At 42.8% G+C, this 16,541-nt stretch overlaps 1 protein-coding gene and 1 non-coding gene across 3 annotated transcripts in view; both read right to left on the bottom strand.

Moving 5' to 3' along the window:
- Positions 1 to 16,541, bottom strand: part of CAMK1D (calcium/calmodulin dependent protein kinase ID) — a 410,742-nt gene that overhangs the window by 317,352 nt on the left and 76,849 nt on the right. The window lies entirely within an intron of this gene.
- On the bottom strand, positions 9,284 to 9,414 carry LOC113628469 (U6atac minor spliceosomal RNA). The gene has a single exon (XR_003436112.1). It is a non-coding gene; the product is annotated as a U6atac minor spliceosomal RNA (small nuclear RNA).

The following is a 16,541-nucleotide window of genomic DNA, read 5'->3' as shown; positions in this document are numbered from 1 at the left end:
GCCATGACGCTCACTTCAAACCAAGACTGAGTTTCTTGGGATTCAAAAGGCATATATATTATTTTAGGGGAGATTTATATGAGGAATATGCCCAGATATTTCATTTAATGAGAAAGGGGAGAAACAACATACAATATGAAAGTAATTGTGTTAACTATTTATGCATAGAAAAAGCCTGGAAAATACCTTAAAAATTTAACAGTGGTTATTTTTGAGTGGCAGGATTAGAGCTGATTTTTACATTCTTCTTCATGTCTTTATATATCATACAAAATATGGGGAGCAGTTTCCTTAATTTACAAAAGCAAGCTTAGACATACTATACAGAAAGCCAAGGTTTTCAAAGCATCAGAGACAACCATTATGAAATCTGGGAGGCAAACATTGCCATCGAGGCTAGTTGTGTTTCTGGAATAATGGGCATTTTGACACAATCTGAAAAACCTAACGATCTGGTTGCTTACTAATATGTGAACATTTGGAACCACTGAGACATATCTTTGAATACAAAGGAAAATCTAAAGCAATCAAGCAGGAATTCACCATCCTTTTTCTGATTTTCATCCATTTACTTAAATATCAGAATATGCCCATAAGAAAATGTTCAATACTTAAGAAGAAGAACCTAATAAACCAAAAAAAGTGAGGACAGAGAAAAAAATCTGCCAGGAATAGCAAAGTTCAGCGAGAACTGATTATGTCAAGGCTTCAAAGAATAACTTAACACGCGCACTTTCCAAATCCCTTGAAAGGGTCATTTCAATGAAATTGTTCCCCAAGTAAAATATAACATTAGTTTCTCCAGAAGCTGCTAATTTGGAAACCAGATTCTTAAAAACGTACTAAATGATATTATACTATATTTTCAAAAGCATATTATTATATTAGCTTTTCCTGGGAAAAAAAGTTGTCAGCGTTCCCACATAGTAAGCTGTTGTTTACGCAGTTATTTAAGAAGTAGTAATTCCTGTGAAAGGCGTGTCTTTTATTTTCCAAATCTATAGCAGAGGATGGCAAATCAAATAAGGGAATATTATACAAATGTCGCCTCCCTTAATTACTGCAGGCTGTCCACGCACCCCAGAGGGAAAGCCTGCCTTAGAGGCAAGAGTTAATTCCATGAGTTAGTTACTTGGACAGTCCGAAATGCAGACATTTACAGGTCTACATACGCAAAGGACGGGGGAGGGCGGAACCTCGATCTTCTAACCTAGAACACTGAATTTAATTCTGGAGTATAAAAATGCTGAAGTTTTTTTCTCTCCCTAAATAGAAACAAGACCACCTTCCCACTTCAGAGAAGCCCCCTTAAGCTCAGGGGGGCCATGACATCCAGGGTCCCAGGAACAGAGCCAGCTCTTTGCCCTACACTACACCACTACCCTCCTCTTCTCTCCCCGTTTCCTCTGTGTCAGGGGAGCTACAGGTCTCCCTCTGTGGAGATGCTGACTTCATTTCCATTAGCCTTAATGATCCACCTTTCGGGGGCAGGATGCTGTGTGGGCTGCTGAGGGCAGATGAGACTTGGCAAGAGACTGCTAAGTAATGCCTAAAAAGAGGCGCTACCAGCCCTCCAATACCTAATTATTTGCTTGCCTGAATTCAATAAGAAAAACAACCCCATGAAAGGAAAGGATGACAAAGACAGAGGCTCACTCTTCTCAAACCTTCAGGAAACTCTGGTTCCAAAGGGGGAGGGTGTGGTCTGGGATTTGGGTGCAGACCAGACTTGGAGCTCCCGTACCATCACACATGATCCTGCCACGTGGACTGGAGGCTGGATGGAAAGGGGGGTCCGGGTGGCAGGGGTGCCCACCAGGGGGACAGCTCATCCCTGGACAATGCTCCCTCCTTGCCTTTGGGCTGCCAGACAGACTTTTTCTGTTCTCAAGTCCTACACACGCCCTGGGAAAACCTCTCCTCATCGACTGGGGACTCCCCCAGCCCAGTCACCCTACCCTCAGCTGTCCTCCACATCTGGGAACCAGCCTCATCCCAAAAGCTGTCTACAAAGTCTGGTTCCATCTTTGCCACGGTAGCCCACAGCCTGGCTTTTATTCTCCCCAATCATACGTCGCCACTTTAAAATCACTTGAAAAAAACATATTTGAATAAAATCAGCAGACCATCCGAATGACACGGATGTACTGTCAGCATGTCAGCATCCTGGTTGTGATACTGGGCTACAGTGTTGTACGATGTTGCCATTGGGGAAATTGGATAAAGGATACATGAGCTTTCTACATATTATTCCTATAATATATTACATATGTATTATTCCTGTATTCATGTAAATCGACAATTACCTCAATTAAAATGTCCATTAAAGTAAACCCAAAGAATGTATTTTATAAGCTTCATGTGAACTGAGACCAACCAAGAGGTCATCCTACATGAGGATCAAGATGGTCATACAAACTGAGCCTGGCTGCTGTCCAGACTTCTGTCATTCAGCAAATACATATGTCAGCCCTCAGTGTGCCGGTTACTATGCCAGGTACTATGACAGCTGCCTCACCTGATGTTTTCAGAAAATGAATAGCGATGAGAGAAAAATCACTGAGGAAGGCCTTGTGTGCCTGACAATTTCAATTTTTTAACGGGGGCGAAAATATTTAGACACCCATGAAATAACCACCCTATTTACGACCGGACATTGCTCCAGTAACAATTCATCATCTCCCACAGTTCCAGCTGTCCAGAAAACATGAGGGTGGATTCCCCACCACCAGCTCTGACTACTGACTACACGCTTAACCATGACAGCATTCTTCATCCTTCTGCTCTTCACCTATTTAGAAGCAAGTTTCTCAAGGGACTGCGAGAGAGAACCTGGTACTTGGTTTGCTTCAAAATGAGTTCTCAAAGTCCTAACCAAAAATAAATTCAAAATGGATTAAAGACCTAAATGTAAGGCCAGACACTAGAAAACTCTTAGAGGAAAACGGAGGCAGAATACTCTATGACATAAATCACAGCAAGATCCTTTCTGACCCACCTCCTAGAGAAATGGAAATAAAAACAAAAATAAACAAATGGGACCTAATGAAACTTCAAAGCTTTTGCACAGCAAAGGAAACCATAAACAAGACGAAAAGACAACCCTCAGAATGGCAGAAAATATTTGCAAATGAAGCAACTGACAAAGGATTAATCTCCACAATTTACAAGCAGCTCATGCAGCTCAATATCAAAAAAACAAACAACCCAATCCAAAAATGGGCAGAAGACCTAAATAGACATTTCTCCAAAGAAGATATACAGATTGCCAACAAACACATGAAAGGATGCTCAACATCACTAATCATTAGAGAAATGCAAATCAAAACCACAATGAGATATCATCTCACACCAGTCAGAATGGCCATCATCAAATAATCTACAGACAATAAATGCTAGAGAGGGTGTGGAGAAAAGGGAACCCTCTTGCAATGTTCGTGGGAATATAAATTGATACAGCCACTATGGAGAACAGTATGGAGGTTCCTTAAAAAACTAAAAATAGAACTACCATATGACCCAGCAATCCCACTACTGAGCATATACCCAGAGAAAACCATAATTCAAAAAGAGTCATGTACCACAATGTTCATTGTGGCTCTATTTACAATAGCCAGGACATGGAAGCAACCTAAGTGTCCATCGACCGATGAATGGATAAAGAAGCTGTGGCACATATATACAATGGAATATTACTCAGCCATAAAAAGAAACAAAATGAGTTATTTGTAGTGAGGTGGATGGACCTAGAGTCTGTCATACAGAGTGAAGTAAGTCAGAAAGAGAAAAACAAATACTGTATGCTAATGCATATATATAGAATCTAAAAAAAAAAAAAACAGTGGTTCTGATGAACCTAGTGGCAGGACAGGAATAAAGACGAAGATGTAGAGAATGGACTTGAGGACACGGCAGGAGGGGGAAGGTAAGCTGGGACGAAGCAAGAGAGTAGCATCGACATATATACACTACCAAATGTAAAACAGATAGCTAGTGGGAAGCAGCTGCATAGCACAGGGAGATCAGCTCGGTGCTTTGTGACCACCTAGAGGAGTGGGATAGGGAGGGTGGGAGGGAGGTGCAAGAGGGAGGAGATATGGGGTTATATGTATATGTATAGCTGATTCATTTTGTTATACAGCAGAAACTAACACAACATTGTGAAGCACTTATACTCCAATAAACATGTAAAAAAAAACCAAACAACAACTATTAGGTATAAAATATGCTACAAGGATATACTGTACAACATGGAGAATATAGCCAGTATTTTATAATAACTGTAAATGGAGTATAACCTTTTAAAATTGTGAATCACTATATTGTACACTGTAATTCATATAATATTATACATCAACTATACTTCAATTTAAAAATAAAAATAATTTCACCTTTAAAAAAAAAACCCTGTGTACCTTTTAACCAGAAAGTTCTGGAGATCTTCAACAAACAGGCCATGCATGACAGGCCATGACAACCCTCGTTTAACATGCTGCTTTGTTTGGTAACTCTTATTTATCCAGACTACATGTAGCTCTCAACTAGTTTAAACAGCTACCATGGTGACCTTCCCATAACTCACAAGGACCAAAGGCACAGTCCCAGGGAACAGACTCTTCCCAAGGGATGGAGGTTTCAAGGACCGACAATCTTCCTTGGCTTATTTATTGCTGCTTGTAACATATCAAAGTATTTTTAATCCATGATCTCATTTGCTTCTTATGATACGTATCAATACTTTTACTTGATGAAACTGAAACTAACTCTCTCAAATATTTATCAATTCTTGCTTACTCAGGAATTGACGATTCAACATAATTTTAGCCTTTTTCTGGACTTCTCCTAGCTTTTGGGACATTTTACCCCATTTCTACCAGGGAGCAGGCAATAGTTTAGGAGAGAGAGAATGGGTCTTGAGTCTGGGAGGTGAAGTTACAGTTCAGCTCCATAATTCACCGGTGACCTTGCATTTAGCTTCCCTGAACCTCAGTCTCTTCATCTGTAACATGGGGGTTAACATCCACACTGCAGGGCTGAAGGGAGATTCAATGTGACAACGTGAATAGTCTAGATAGTGGTTGCTCAAAATGTTACCCCTTGTGTCAAAAGTTGTCTTTTGAAGTAAGATTCATTCAACAGAAATAAGAAACTAACAACCAATGTGAAATTTCAGGGTTATCAGAGAATTTTAATTATCTGCATAAATTGCTGGGTAATTGAGAATCGGCCATAATAAGTGGCTGCCTCAGAAATGCCCAGATGAGCAAGAGGATTTCTTTTTTCCTTTCGTTTATCTGAGCTGGTAAAGAAATGCCGCCCTGTTATCTTATCCTTCAATCAGAGATCCCCCATTAAAGTTCTGCATATAACTAAAATCCGCAGATTTCTAAGTACTTTACAGGTGTGTCCTCGTCGGATTTCCACATTATGGCTGTATACACAAATGCAGGGTTTAGGAATGATTATTATTCCCTGCCGATGCCCAGAATGACTGGGAAACAAGTGTGTGCTTAGCCTCTGGCTGAAGAGAATTGCATTATGAACTATCTCTAAGTGGCCAAATTTCAAAGAATATGAAATATGATGGACTTCCCTGGTGGCGCAGTGGTTAAGAATCCGCCTGCCAATGCAGGGGACACGGGTTCGATCCCTGGTCTGGGAAGATCCCACATGCCACGGAGCAACTAAGCCCATGCACCACAACTGCTAAGCCTGCGCTCTAGAGCCCGCGAGCCACAACTACTGAGCCCACGTTCCACAACTACTGAAGCCCGCACGCCTAGAGCCCGTGCTCCGCAACAAAAGAAGCCACCACAATGAGAAACCCGCGCACCGCAACTAGAGAAAACCCCTCCGTGGCAACGAAGACCCAATGCAGCCAAAAATAAATAAAATTAAAAAGAAAAAAAGACATATGACAAAACGCACTTGGAGTGAATATACTGACCACTCCTTTCTGCCTTGACTGACATTAGCCATTAACACTAAACTTCTCAAATTATAGTATGGGTGCCAGGGGGGTGGGTGAGCCGCAAGATTACAATGACACATCTTCCTGATGCACCAGTGTCCTCAAGGAGAGTCCGTGAACCATCCAGAGATGCCTGAGTTCTTGTGTTTACTACTCTCTACACTGGAGAGTCCTTGGGGGAAAGGTTGAAGAGCACTTCTGAGGGTGAAGGAAAATGCCAATTTATGGAGCACCCACCTGCCAAGGCCTGTGCCAGGTGTCTGCACACCATCACTTTGGTTAATTTCTTACTTAGTCATTCAACAATCATGGGAAGAAGAGGGAAGAACAGTCACAGACTTATTACTGTTTTGAGATACATTTTAACTGGGTTTTCAGAACCCAGTTCAGCATTTATGTCACATCTTTGAGTCTCAGGCCCTAGGTGAGAAAAAAGCACCAGGAACTTGGTAGTGAAAACACACCAGCGGCAACCGCAGACATGAGAAAATTGGTTGACACAGATACAGATGTGCTGGAGGGGTATGAATTCTCGTGGTTTACTTAAAAAGGTCAACTTTTGAATATAAACAAATGATCAAATTTACTAACAAACACTCATAAACACCAATACATGATACATTTATAAATATATATACATACTTTTTTAACTCTTAGAGTTTAATTTCATTCCCTAACCCAGCTAGTCAGGAAATAAGTTTGCTCCCAACACGAATTCCAGCCACTGTCTGCTCGACGGAATGTTGCCAGAGATGCACCTTCTCTAGCATAATGCTCCTTTCTTCTTCCCAGTCCACTCAGAATGGTCCTGTCCATGCTACTGTTAAGTGCTGTCCTCTGAATTATTCTCATCAACATGATAAGACCCTCTTACCTTAACTGGTTAAAAATAAAAGCTTCCTGAATCAAATCGGTCCACTGAGCCTGTTTCGTCTGTCCTTGGATCCCTCTCCTTTCTAATAACACATAGGACAAAGAAATCTCAGTGAGTGAGCGCCAATGAAATATACAAACGTCAACTCTATTTTTGTTGTCCTTGTTCCTACTGTCATTTTACACCCATCGTGCCGGGCTGCCCTGAGACGCTCACAAATATGGTCAAATGCTTATCAGCAGTTAAAAAAAAACTCTTAACAGGCCAGAAATACAAACTGAACATTCAGGAAAACATGCCCATAAAAGAATCATTTATTTTTCATGCAATTAACAGAACTGGGGTTTTGGGAAACCCCTAAAACCACTGTGAACACACACACGTCTTCTTTCGTTGACTCACAAAGGAGCTAAGGCCCTTGCTGTGTGCAGAAGATGCAAGAGGGGTTGGATGGGAATATTCAGGGTGAGTGGATAGCAGAGCATAGCGTCTCCTGTGTACTTAGGACACAGAGATGCTCCCAGGAGAACAGTCTTCAGGTTCTGTGACAAGCAACAAACTTCTGGCTCCAAAGATGTTTTGGCAAAACAACACCGTCTCCACCTGGGGCTGCTCATCTGCTATTAGGACCATGTATCGACTACAATCCTAGGGGAAGAATGCCTAAAGCTAACTGTGAAAGATTTCCACTGCTTCGGGTTACGTTTACTTTAAAGACATCTCTCGCTGAACTGCTGCCCCAAAGAGCAAAAGGCATTAGAGAATCAGCCCACCTTCGCTGAATTTCCCCATTGCCCTATCTCACCTTTGCATCCTTGTCTTTCTTATTTCCTCTTTGAAAGCTGAATTCAGTAGTCACAGATGTAGAAAACAAGCCTATGGTTAACCAAGGGGGAGAGGGAGGAGGAGGGATAAAGTGGGAGATGGCGATTGACATATCCACGCTACTATATATAGAATAGATACCTAATAAGAACCTACTGTATAGTACAGGGGACTCTACTCAATACTCTGTAATGACCTATATGGGAAAAGATCTAAAAAAGAGTAGATGTATGTATTATACGTGTAACTGATTCACTTTGCTGTACACCTGAAACTAACACAGCATTGTAAATCAACTATACTCCAATAAAAATTTAAACAAACAAACACACAAAACCTTGTTAAATGGGTGAAACCTCTTCTCCAGGCCAAGGGATTGAAAACCAGAGGAGAAGCCAAATCATATAGATAACATTATCCCCACTACAGCCCCACTGCTGTGAAAACAAACCAGAACGGTCAAATCAACTTTTTATTTATTCCACTAACTTCGAGTCTCCTACCAACACAGCAGTAGACTGGGGTACAGTGACTGCTCTAACGTGTTTATGTTTGAAACTTAAGTGATACTGACCTTACGGTAAAATGAAATCCTGACTGCTACAGCAAAAGACTAAAAGTGAGAATTGACCCCACTGTATTACCCCATCTGTAAGAATATTGTTCACAAAGGCACCACAAAGACGTAGGGATGTAGATCAGCAATGACCCTCCCTTCTGACCTCCGCACAGACCCCTTTTACCTCCTTCCCTGGACCCCAGCAGTAGCAGGCTTCTCTCCCTCGCTCATCACCTGCTTGTTGTCTGCCTGCTCCTTCAACAACGCCAGCCTTATGAAAGCCTGGACCGTAAGGCGCCTGCTGACAGCGCCTAAAATAGCGCCTGGCACGTCGGATTGGCAGATTGGCTCAACAAGCACTGAATGCACTGACTTAGCTTCTGAGAAATGGAACGGAGCCCATGGCCTCATCTTTTCATGATGCATTCAACCAGCTTCACGCCACCTACTCTTGGTCTGGTTCAGTGTCAAAGGGCAATGCCCAGACAGATTCACTTCCGCTGGTTGGTTGTTTTCTACATCATTCAAAATGTCAACACGATATAAAAAGATACGCGCAGGAGCTGTTCCTATATCTATTCCCGATCGCTCCGTTCCCCTCTGCCTGCTCCAGATACACATTTGTATTAGTTTCCTGTTTATCCATCCAGCATTTCTTTATGCAAATATTAGCAAATTCACCTATATATGTTCACAACCCAGTCTTTCTTACATAAAGTTACCACACTGTCTACACTACTTTCCACCTGTTTCTTGTACTTGGCAATGTACCCGGACATCATCCTACATCAGAATGTAGATCTTCCTCACTCCCTTTTAACAACTGCACAGCATTCTACTGTACACATACACCATCCCTCAACTGCTCCCTGATGACTGATGGACACTGGGTGGCTTCTGATGTTTTGGTGTTACACGCAAAGTTTCAGTGATAACCGTGTACACATGTCATTTCATTACATGAGCAGGTGTACGTACAGGGGAAGATTCCCAGGCCAGGACTGCATATCTTTAATACTGATTCACACTGCCAGATTCCCCTCCTGTAGGTTGTTAAAAGATATTGTTAGGTGGCTATAAAGAGGTGGTGATGCCTTAAAAGTATGTGTGCAGCGTCGGTCACTAGAATTTTTCCCATTCTTGTCAAGGGGAATGCTAACCTAATTCTTCACTTTCATTAAACCCAGGCTCTTTTAAAATTTAAATCAATGCAGCATCCCCTGATGGTAGTTGGTTCAGTTTTCCTATTCTACTTCTACCCATCAATTCTCTAGGCTAACAGATTTTCCCTCTAGCAACTTATTAGAGGAAAACAGGCTTTCTAAAAAAGCCTAGTTAATATGGGGGGGAATTAAATTTTTATAAGCGTATTCAGGGGTTCTCAATCAGCAGCAAATTTTTTTCTTCATCACAATATCCAAAATGACATGGAAAGAAAAACATAAATGAATATTTAAAATCTTTATTCATTCCAATTCAGGGGACTCCCCTCAAAACTAGTTTATATTCTCAGAGTTTTTAGTAATTCATGACTCTTTTTCACAGTGAGAACCTAAAATTAGAAAATGATGGCTATTTGCAGAATTAATGAAAAGGTCCTTTTCCCACTCCTTTTTGGTTTTTTTGGTTTTTTTTTTGCAGTGCGCGGGCCTCTCACTGTTGTGGCCTCTCCCGTTGCGGAGCACAGGCTCCGGACGCGCAGGCTCAGCGGCCACGGCTCATGGGCCCAGCCGCTCCGCGGCATGTGGGATCTTCCCAGACCGGGGCACGAACCCGTGTCCCCTGCATCGGCAGGCGGACTCTCAACCACTGCACCACCACAGAAGCCCTCCCATTCCTTCTAGAGACAGCATGAGGAAACAACATACTTTTACATGAGAATCTCGGCTTTCAGGAAACTGATCCTCTAGCTTAGGATATATATCATAGTCAAGGAGCACAACAGCAATAATCTGCTTTCGTACCAGCACGGTTTGCTAAATACAAGTATACTAGACTAAATTCGTTCCTTTGTTTGATATACGGTTGACCCTTGAACAACGTGGCAGCTGGGGTACCAGTCCTCCCGGAAGTTGAAAATCCAAGTATAATTTATTTATTTATTTATTTATTTTGCGGTACGTGGGCCTCTCACTGTTGTGGCCTCTCCCCTTGCGGAGCACAGGCCCCAGACGCAGGCTCAGCAACCATGGCTCACGGGCGCAGCCGCTCCGCGGCATGTGGGATCTTCCCGGACTGGGGCACGAACCCGTGTCCCCTGCATCGGCAGGCAGACTCTCAACCACTGCGCCACCAAGGAAGCCCCCAAGTATAATTTAGAGTGGCTCTTCCATATCCAGAGTTCTGCATCCCAAGGATCAACCATCCACAGATCAAACAACTGCAGATGACGTAGTACTATAGTATTTACTATTGAAAAAAAATCTGCGTAGAAGTGGACCCGCGTGGCACAAACCCATGTTGTTCAAGGGTCAACTGTACTTTTGCACCATGCCGTCAACACACTTTAAAACCATTTGGCACGGACAGTACGATATCCTTTCCTGTGCTAGTGACTGTGAACTTCCATTCCAGGGACAGTTTGTTAACCTTAATCAGTAACTCATACTCCATCCACCAAAGACACGCACAAGAGTATTTTTAGCTGCTGTATTCATACTAGCCCCAAACTGGAAACAAACAAATGTCCATCAGGTGTAGAATGTGTATCTAGATTTCATACAACCGAACACTACACAGCGACGGGGGAAAATGAACAATTTATATACGCAACATGAATGAATCCCACAAAATGTAAGTATGATTCCCTTCACGTGGAATTTAAATCAGGCAAAACTGCTTTATGGTGACAGAGGTCAAAATGATTACCCTTGGGGAGGGGGACGTTGTTCCAACTGGGAAAAGGGGACCAGGGACCTTCTAGGGTGATGCAAACGTTCTACATCTTGATCTAGGTGGTCATTACATGGGTTAAAATTTTTGAGGTTTGTGAACTTTACTCTATGTAAATTATACCTGAGCTGGTCAGCCAGCATCCTAACCAAGAAGTCCTTACTCGGGCTTCCCTGGTGGTGCAGTGGTTGAGTCCGCCTGCTGATGCAGGGGACACGGGTTCGTGCCCCGGTCTGGGAAGATCCCACATGCTGCGGAGGCCCGTGAGCTATGCGGCCAAAATAAATAAATAAATGCTCTTTAAAAAAAAAAAAAAAAAAGATTTATCTATTCTAGGAGTGCCTGTCATAGGAATGACAATATTTACTGAAGGATACTCTTATCAGAACTTACCTCTCTCACCCCCTCTAAATCAATTAGTCGCTGAGGCTAAGACAGAGGGAAGAACCCAGGAGGCACCCATGATGCTGGGGAACACCCAGCCCCGCAAGGGGAAGGTCAGGGTAAAGGGGGAGGAGTCATCCCACAGCCCTGATGGCCCTTTCCCAGCAGTGCCCCTCACTGTGTCCCTTCCCTCCTCCTCCCCCCGTGCCAGGCTGGCCCAGAGGAGCAGAAGGGGTGAAGCCCCTTCTCCCTCCCGACTCCTGGGAACCTGCTGGAAGCCCACCTACTGCTTCTCTCCCCTAAACCAGCATGGCCTGAGTCAGAGGTTCAGAATGAGGAAGCCCTTTATTACCACATACTACAGCCCTCAATTAGCTTTTCTCAGGAAAAAGTTAATATCTTGGTCTCCGTTTATCTGAACCCTCAGCCCAACTTCTCAACTGGTTCAGAGCTCAGGTGGGAAAGGCTGTGTTGTTAATGGGCCCACACGCTTCACACACGGCCCCCAGGGACCTGAGGCAGGAGTGGTGAGAAAGCAAAGAAGCTGGGAAGAGGCTTTACCAGGGCCCCTGCATGATGCAGAGAACGCGCCCATCACAGGGGCCTCTGGGGATGGAGCACCTGATATCCACCCATAGGCGGTCCCTGCATGACCTTTTCATTCTTTTGTTCTGGAACAATAGGTATTTCCTAGATAGGTAACCTGAGAGACCCAGCATTTAGTCTTCTTGAATAAAACACTAGAGTCTCAAGTAACAAAATGAAATCAGGGGAGGGCTTCCCTGGTGGCGCAGTGGTTGAGAGTCCGCCTGCCAATGCAGGGGACACGGGTTCGTGCCCCGGTCCGGGAAGATCCCACATGCCGCGGAGCGGCTGGGCCCGTGAGCCATGGCCACTGAGCCTGCGTGTCCGGAGCCTGTGCTCCACAACGGGAGAAGCCACGACAGTGAGAGGCCCGCAAAAGAGTGTACCGCAAAAATAAATAAATAAATATAATGAAATCAGGGGAGAGGGATAAATTAGGAGTTTGGGATTAACAGATACACACTACTATATATAAAATACATAAACAACAAGGACCCACTGTATAGCACAAGGAATTATATTCAATACCTTGTGATAACCTATAATGGAAAAGAATCTGAAAAAGTATGTGTGTGTGTGTGTGTGTGTGTGTAATATATCACTTTGCTGTACACCTGAAACTAACACAACATTGTAAATCAACTATACTTCAATTTAAAAAAAAAAAAAACACGAAATCAAAAAGACTCTCAAAGTCCTCAGCTAGCTCTAAATGGCATTATGAACATTTACGGAACACACAAAATTGTCGCAAGCTTAAACCCAAACCTGCTGGGTTCAAAATGAATTGACTGCCTCTTTCTCTCTGGCAAGTGTACAATTTTTCTAACCAGTGTCAACGCTCAGTCTGCCCAACCTACAGGTTGACCTACAGGTCAAGGCCAGTGTGAGGCGACCCCAAACTGCCTCAACTGATCCCGTAAACCAAATCATTTCCAAATTTCCATCTCATCCTGCTGTAGAGCCACAGTGTATGTCTATAAACTTTGAATCCTCCTCCTCCAAGAAGGAGAGAGAAATGAACAAAATCAGAGCAGCTCCCTAAAGGTATTAAACATAAAGCAATGCGCCTTAGAGATCATTCAGTTAGTCCTTCTCCCTCGTTCCTTGTATGAAGCAACTGTAGTGACATAAAGTAAATTCAGTATATGACCTGACCACACATGGGGAAACCAAACAGGAACTGGTATTAGAGGATATTAAAAAATTATTGTGTTAGTTGTGATCATGTTATTTTAGTTATATGGGGAAACTTCCTTCCTTCCTTCTTCCCTCCCTCCTTTCCTTTCTTCCTTCCTTCTTTCCTCCCTGCCTCCCTTCCTTCTTTCCTTTCTTCGCAGGATGGGATTAATACTTAATCCACACTAAGTATTATTAGGGGTGGAATGTCAAGATACCTATTTTTGAAGTAGAGAGGTAACTGACATATAACATTGTGTAAATTTACGGTGTACAACATGTTGCTTTATGTTGCTTTGATACACTTACATACTGCAGTACGATTACACTGCAGTTAGCTAACACCTCCACTGCCTCACATAATTACCATTTCTTTCTTGTGGCGAGAACATTTACCATCTAGTCTCTTAGCAACTTTCAAGTACATAGTAGAGTATGTTAGCTAGAGTCACCATGCTGTGCATTAGATCCCCAGAACTTATTCATCTTCTAACTGCAAGTCTGTACCCTTTGATCAACATCTCCCCAACTTCCCCACCCCCCAGCCCCTGGTAACCACCTTTCTACTCTCCGCTTCTACAAGTTCAGCTTTTTTACATTTCACATATAAGTGATATCATACAGTATTTGTCTTTGTCTATCTGACTTATCTCTAGGTCCATCCATGTTTTTGCAAATGGCAGGATTTCCTTTTTTCTCATGGCTGAATAATACTCCGTTTTATCAATACCGTATCTTCTTTATCCATTCATACGGTAATGGACACTTAGCTTGTCTCCATGTCTTGGTTATTGTGATTAATGCTGCAATAAGATATCTTCAATTTACTTTAAAATATGTTAGCATTTTTTACAAATGGAGCGAGTTAAATAAGCGAATGAATGAATAGCTGTCTGACCCAAGGGACACACACCTGGTTAGTGGAGGAGCTGGGTAATAGCCAAGCATCCTTCCTCTATTGGTTTACAAGGGACCCTTTACAGTGTTTTATACTCTCAACACCAGAGCAGCTACTCAAGGTGACCACAGCCTTTCAGAGGCCCATTTGGGCTCCGCCCACTCAGCTTTGGAAGGGCCCTGCACCGTTCAAATTGGTGTGGCAAACTGGGCTTGGATGAAAAGAGTAAGCTGCTAGATTGGGCTTCTTCTCAGATCCAAATGACCAAGGCATGGCCAAACAGTCATTGAACACTGGCCTGAGGAGACATCTGTTCCAAGTTTCTACAACCATATCAGTGTACCAAGAAACTAGAATCTCTCATCATGTAATAACATGACCTAACAGCATTAGGGTATATTCATACAGTAATAACCAGGAACTGCTTACTATGTACCAGGGACTACTCTAAGGGTTTGACAAGAACGATCTCAGTTAATCACTGCAATACCCAAAGAGGCTGTTGTCTCCATCATACAGAGGAAGGAACCAGAGCACAGAGAGTTTGAGAAAGTTACCACGACCACAGAGCCCTAAGGGTCAGCATCACCCTTTAGGATGACTCTGCCGTACCCTCTCCTTGTGCCACACTCCATTTCCACATAGTCACAGCCGATGTTTTTCTCTGGGAGAAACGGTCCAGGGATACTTCTCATTTCTGTCCTTAAAAACAGTACAAAAGAATGAAAACAAAAGGTAAAAGAGAAAAAACAGAATCCGCCCCACAGGCCCAAACAAAATGTCCGATGTCAGAAAAATCTTTCACTTTGTTTTTCTCATGAAAAATTCAAACCTTCAAGTGCCCGCCTAACTCTCTTCTCCAAACAAATCTGGACTAGAAAGGCAGGCAGCTCTGTGATTTCCCCTCTAGAGAACTATCTGAAGGCTCCCCACTGGACAGCAGAGACCCAGGCTGCCCACTGAGCCTCTCATCCCGATGTGATGGACAGCTGCCAGTCATTCCCTTCAAGGGCTCTGAGTCAGTTTCTGCAGAAAAGTCTTCACACACATGCACAGCAAAGAAAGGAGGATGCAGTCAACCTTCCAATACCTTCTCTAATGCTTCCAGTACTGACAATGACTTTGAATGAACCTTTACAGTTAAATTACATCATTAATGTTGTGTCTTCAAAGCTAAAATGAGATACAAGACTAAAAAAATCAATTTGAAACAACTGATCCTAGAAAAAGTGAGGTGTCTTAGGATGAAATGGGGATTTCACTGCCTGTTGGAATGGTCCCATTCCAGAGCCCTTTCTCTCCATTAATCCAACAGGAATAAGTTAAGGGTGTCTGGTGTAATCTTACAAGTCGTCACAGAATTCTCAAAGGATGTCTTCAATTCTTTGAGGATTCTCAAAGAATTCTCAAAATACAGCACATGTAGCATCTGAAAGCACGGAGGGGAGGGTAGACTAAAAACCAGATCAACAAGAACCAAGAGTTCTAACTCCAAAGGGTTCAGTAATTATTGGCATGAACGTTTCTGCAACGGGCCTTGATCACAAAAAGAAAAAGGATTTTTATCTTGGCTACTTTCCCTATTTGAAAAACCTGAGTTTCCTCAAAAATTAGTAGGCTGAATGAGGAAGGTAATAATTAAGGCACAGAGGCCATATTTCCTATCTGCCTTGGAAATGAACAGCGGTATCTACAAATAACAAGAGCCTCTCACACAAAACGGCTTCCTTTCACTAGCTGGGAACTTCTCGTTCCTTCCCCAAATTCATCATTGTGAAAATTAGTATTTGACATTCACCAAATGCCAACAGCAGGCCTCTATCTGCTATTATGACTTCATCATTTGTTCACCTTTGAGCTGACTTCCAAAACACGGTTAACTTCGGCCCAGAAAACAACCGTCAGGCAAGAAGATAAGGAAGGCAATTTGAAGTTATACTAACAATAAAAATAAACTAGTGATATAATTTTCAGCCGTTGTCAAGGGCATGTTTTATGGTTTTTACATTAAAAAGACTGGGGACTCTTTTTCTTTTTTTTTTTTTCTTTTTATGACTTCAGACAGTGCAGATGTGACGGTTATAATGGCTAAAGGCTAGTCAGGAAAAGACCTTGGGATAGTCTCCTGTCTAAAAATGTGTGTTGACATGACTAAGCAACGAAACTTTGAAAACCCAAAGGCAAGTCTGTCTATTCTGCAGCCCAGTCGTGTGTCTTCCCTTTTCTCACCCATATTTTGGTGCTAAGTATCTCACAGTTGGGAATGGCAAGGCCAACATGGAAGCCAGCCAAATAACAAGAGACAGAAGGCCTAGGCCTGTCTTTCACCCCAAAGAAGCTACGACAAAAATGGCAGAACCAGGGGCTTCCCTGG

This window comes from Aethalodelphis obliquidens, unplaced genomic scaffold, assembly GCF_003676395.1.
Source record: "Aethalodelphis obliquidens isolate GAN/ISIS:26980383/991018 unplaced genomic scaffold, ASM367639v1 scaffold23, whole genome shotgun sequence".
Classification (NCBI taxonomy): domain Eukaryota; kingdom Metazoa; phylum Chordata; class Mammalia; order Artiodactyla; family Delphinidae; genus Aethalodelphis; species Aethalodelphis obliquidens.
This window is presented reverse-complemented; position numbering and strand designations above follow the sequence as displayed.